This window comes from Pogona vitticeps, chromosome 3 (genome assembly GCF_051106095.1).
Source record: "Pogona vitticeps strain Pit_001003342236 chromosome 3, PviZW2.1, whole genome shotgun sequence".
In the NCBI taxonomy this organism is placed as follows: Eukaryota; Metazoa; Chordata; class Lepidosauria; order Squamata; family Agamidae; genus Pogona; species Pogona vitticeps.
The window spans coordinates 200001797-200007156 of NC_135785.1; positions in this window are offsets into that span (position 1 = coordinate 200001797).

The window sequence follows — 5360 nt, forward strand, 5'->3', positions numbered from 1 at the left end:
TTCCGAGCAGCGCCGGATGCTTTTGGGCGGCGGTTCTGAAGCACCGCCTCGGAGCAGAGGAAACGAAACTGAATCTCCGTTTTCGCTGCAATGGAGAAACCCTTTGTCACGGTGGAGACTTGGAAAATTCATCTGGTTCCTGATTCGTAAACGATCCGATAGGGACTGCTCAACCCAGAGCTTTAAACCTTTCATTGCTCTGCTCCTCCTGATGCTCTCCTAAAAGTGTTTCATCCGAATCTATTTAGTTATCAGCCTGGAATGGCCAACCCAGTGCTCCTTGACCCTTTCCCGCCAATCATTTTGAGTACGGTATTTCTTCCAGATCCAAGCGGGATCTGAAGGCCTTAGGAATAGACCTCAACAGATGGAAAACCTTGGCATCTGAGTATTCATCCTGGAGGCAGGCAGTGCATCATGGCCTCTCCCAATTTGAAGAGACCCTTGTCCAGCAGGCCGAGGCAAAGAGGAAATCACAAAAGCAGCAAAACCAGGGAGCTGGACAGGGGACAGATTGTATTTGTCTTCAGTGTGGAAGAGATGGTCACTCTCAAATTGGCCTCCTCAGCCACACTAGACGCTGTTCCAAGTCCTTGATACCGAGCGCATTACCATAGTCTCTCGAGACTGAAGGATTCTTACGAGAATTTCTTCCAACATTGTGCCCAAATGGTTCCTAGCCGTTTGAAAGCGCAGAAGAAACATCGCCAGCTGAAATCTATAATAGCTATTGGTGGAACTAAAAATATATATTAAAGCATTTATATTGTGTGTTGAATTCTCTAAAGAGCATTCTCTCAACCTTGTATACAACAACCCTGCAAGGTTGTAAAGTAAACAAGCACAGACCAGCAGGAAAGCTGAAGGGGAGGCAGTGGGGAGGCAAGTCAGAACTGAGGACTCTGTCATCCTCCCCATGTTCCTGGAATATATTTCCCATCATATTTCACCATTGGCCATGACAGCTATTGCTGATGGAGACAAAAAAAGAATCAAAGAGCTACAGGGTTTAGTTTCTTCAGCTCTCCTGTGAAGCAGAAGCAGTTTGCACAGCAGTGTAACTAACTAGTAGGATCCTAGCCAGCATGCCTTTACAGTGGGGTCTCTACTTAAGAACGTCCCTACTTAAGAACAATCCAACTTAAGAACAGCTCCATTTGCTAAATTTTGCTTCTACTTGAGAACAGAAATCCAAGATAAGAACAGGAAAAAAAAACTTTCCTGCTCTTTTTTTAACCTTAGGTCATCTTAGGTTAAAAAAAGTCTCCCCCTAGTGGTAGAGTACGTATTAACCAGCTTTGCATTAGTTCCTATGGGAACTAATGCTTCAATGTACGAACGCACCTCTACATAACAAAAAAACAGCCAGAACGGATTAATTGGTTTTCAGTCCATTCCTATGGGAAATTTTGCTTCAACTTAAGAACGTTTCAACTTAAGAACACCATTCCAAAACGGATTAAGTTCTTAAGTAGAGGTTCCACTGTAGTTTCTATGGACGGAAAAGAGCAGATACGGATTAAATGGTTTTCAATGCATTCCTATGGGAAATGCAGATTCAACATAAGAACTTTTCAACTTGAGAACCACCTTCCAATACGGATTAAGTTCTTAAGTAGAGACCCCACTGTACAGTGCAAAGTTTAAATCAAACAATGGTATGACCACATTTGGATAGTTCTGGTCACCACACTTGAAAAAAACTGCTATACAGCTGGGGGGGGGAACCCCAATCCAAATGATTAAGGCATTGCACCAACTACTCAGTGAGGAAAGGTTATAACATTTCTGTTAGGTTAAAGAGAAAGGCAAGTATGAAGGAGAGCAGCGTAGTGTGCCGTCCTCCGCTGAGGTCAGACAGGAGATGACAACTGGTTGCGCGGTGGGAGAGGTTAGAAGGAGGAGAGACTGGTACAGTATAAACAGAGCTATGGAGATATTTCTGGCAGAGACCAGACAAGCAAGGAGAGGGGAGGAGCTAGAACTAATGAGGTGGGACAAGGTTATAAAGGAGGGAGGAGAGGAGAGAAGGAAGGAAGAACAGGAAATTGAGCGAGAGGACAAGAGTACACAGACTGAAGGAATAGAATCGAAAAGGAATGGAATGACTGAGCTAGCCCGGGAATTTCCGAATCTTAGAACCGGTGGAGACTTATTGCCCGACCCTCCTAATATCATGGATAAAGAAAAGATAAAGCCCAAAATAGGATGGAGCATGTGTAAGAAGGTCCTTCTCCAGCGGGGGGGGCACTTGTAGTGAAGGCAGGAAACAGACACGGAGGCTCATCACGGGGTTCATTATTGAAAACTTTATTGTAAACAGCTTCTAACTCCAAAGGATCAAACGGATCCTGTAATAAACGATCACTTAACAAATGATACTTCTTAGGACGAACAGTAGGAACCGCGCTTTGTTCTCCTAGAAGGTAGCTGGCCCAAACTTCTCCCGGTCTGTCATCTGACGCAAGGGCGCGCTCCTCAGTGCACACACCGTGCCGCAGCAAGGGTGGCGGGCCCAATCTCCCTCTAAAGGCCTCTTCTGATACTCTGGCCCGGGCCGGATCACACGCCTCCCTCCCCCAGGATAGTTCAGTGGGAAAACTGAAACCTTCCATTCCAGGGGCTCGATACCTCTGCCTTTGGCTCCTGGGAATGGTGGATCCGGCAGTAATCCCCCTCCAGTCATCAGATTAGGGAACCCCGATGTTGCTCCAGACGTTTGACCTTGGTCGAGAATGGGCTCAGTCTGGACCCCTCTGTGCCTTGGTCTGTCCACGTTTAAGTCCGTCCAAGTTCTAAACTCCCGCGCGCCTCCTCCTTCTTTTATCTCCTCCCACATAATTAGATCCACCTCCTCTCCTCCTTCTTCCACAAGACACACCTCTTCAGCCCTCTCAGTCACCACCTCTGTTTGGTCCAGCTCTATCAGCACCCCTTCCACACATCCGCCTTCCTCTACATCCTCCTTTTTAACGGAGGACGGCACACTCTCTTGATCACCTTCACAGCATGGTAACAGTGCCTCAGTCCCAGGGCATAGGGAAGAAAGTGACGTACAGTGGTGCCTCGCTAGATGATGATAATCAGTTCCACTGAAATCGCTGTTTAGCGAAATCATTGTCTAGCGAGAAGCATTTTCCCCATTGGAATGCATTGAAGCCTGTTTAATGCATTCCAATGGGGAAGAATTGTTGTTGTCTAGCGAAGATCAGCCATAGGAAAGCCGCTTTGCGAACCACCAATCAGCTGTTTAAATCGCTATCTTGTGAAGCTTAGGTCCCGAAAACACCTGTTTTGCGAGCGCGGAGGAAGCTGTCAAAATCGTTGTCTAGCAAAAATCGGTTTGCGAAGCAGGGACCAAACATTGTCCATCAAAATTCCCCCATAGGAATTAGTGTTTTGCGAATCACTATAGCTATCGCAAAAAGTCAATTCTAGCGAAAAACCTGTCATGTGGGGTAACTGTCTAGTGAGACACCACTGTACATTGGTACCACCAACTACCTTCTGTATCTAGAGGGGTATTTGGTGAAACACCCCTGTTGCGGGACAGTTTGTGCTGCCTGGACCTTCCCAACGTGGCCTCAAACAGAACAAGGTTCGCACAGGATGATGAAGAAATGACAGAAAGAAAGAGTCCAAATATAACACATGTTAAGAGTTACAAATTGCTGCCTGAGTTATTTGGATCCTTTCTATGTTAACAACCAAGAAGTGAAAAGAAATAAAGAAACCATGTTTGAACCGTTATCTCCTTCTCCGTCCTTTTTTCCCGCTGAAAAGGTCCGCCCCTCCTAGAGAAAGAACCCAATCACAGCAAGTTAAGCAGAAATTTAAAAGTTGAATTCAATTGGATATGGTGTAGAGGAGAGATGGAGAAACTATGGCCTTCCAGGTATTGTCCCATACAGACAACATGACTAGGGAAATGTTTCCTCCAGTCCCATAATAATAATGCTCAGGACCATTCAATGAAGCCAACCAGTGAAAGATTTGGTGTAGAGGAAAGGATGTACTGCTTCATGTACCGCAGAGTTATGCTATGGAATTCGCTTCCCGGAGATGTAGTAAGACCTCCCACCTTGGATGGCATTAAAAGGAACTTAGATATAAAGCTACCAATAGCTGTAAGTTATGATGGCTTCATATTATATGCAGAATCAGAGGCACTATGTTTTTCGACACCAGTTGCTAGAAAGTATGAACAGGAGGGTGTTATTAAACTGTCTTGCTTGTGGGCTTTCCATGGATGAGAGGCTGCGCACTGTGAAACTAGAAAGCTGGACTAGTCTAGACTTTAAGAGTGTTTGACTGGGAAGCGGGAGATCCGACCTGCAATTTTGAGTCAGCAAAGGAATTCACTGGCTGGTGGGTGACCTTGACCCAGTTACATTCTGCAGATTTGATTATAGTGACAGGATTGATGGGAGGATGAAGCGGAGGAGAGGAAAGGTAGGTATTGCCTTGAGCTTAATAGTGAAGTGGGTTATAAACCTAACCAACCAGCAAACAAATTAAATGTTCTTATGTGATTAATTCAAGCTATTTAGAGGTTTATCACCTGCATTTTGGATTAGCCCTGCAGAAAATATGAGTTCAATATCATTTACAAAGGCTGGTTTGTAATTATTCTTTCTGTTCTTGATAGATTGTGGTAGGAAGAGGAAAGAAGCATGTTATGATCTGCGTAGGACTTCTTTTCAAATATGATCAGAATGGTAGGGATACCCGATATAAATATATTTCTAATTTGTAACTGTGGCCCAATTTGGTCAAACGGGAACAGCTGCTTCCTGTAAATGACTGTTAGAAATACATAGCCACATTTATGGCACAACATGCTTAACTATTTTCATGCCTACCTCAGTGTCCTTCCAATAAGCAGCTTTCTTCTCTCCCCATACTTGTTTTCTAAATACACATTAAAATCTTCCATCTTTCTATAAAGAATGTTGCCTGTTACTGCCACCTTGCCATAATCCCATTTAGGATCTCACAATAAAGGCACTCAATTTTGGCATTCAGAAGGGGTGATTCTGCATAAGTCAATAAAGCAATTTCCCCCAAAATTTAATTTCGGTTGTCACTGATGGCTCAATTTATTGTTTATTAATTATTTATTTTAAATAATATTTATTATTATTTATTTGTTATTTATTTTAAAAAGCTCTCAAATTAGGCTACCATTTGATCACCTCAGCATTCCATTCTCCACAGAAACAGTCTGCAGTAGACGTAATATATTGCCATATATGGTAACTTACCCCATTCAGAAGAATCTGCAGACTCTTCTAATTAAATTGTCAGTAACAAAGGTTTCCCAACAAATGATCGTATTTAACTACAAAATACTACAGAAC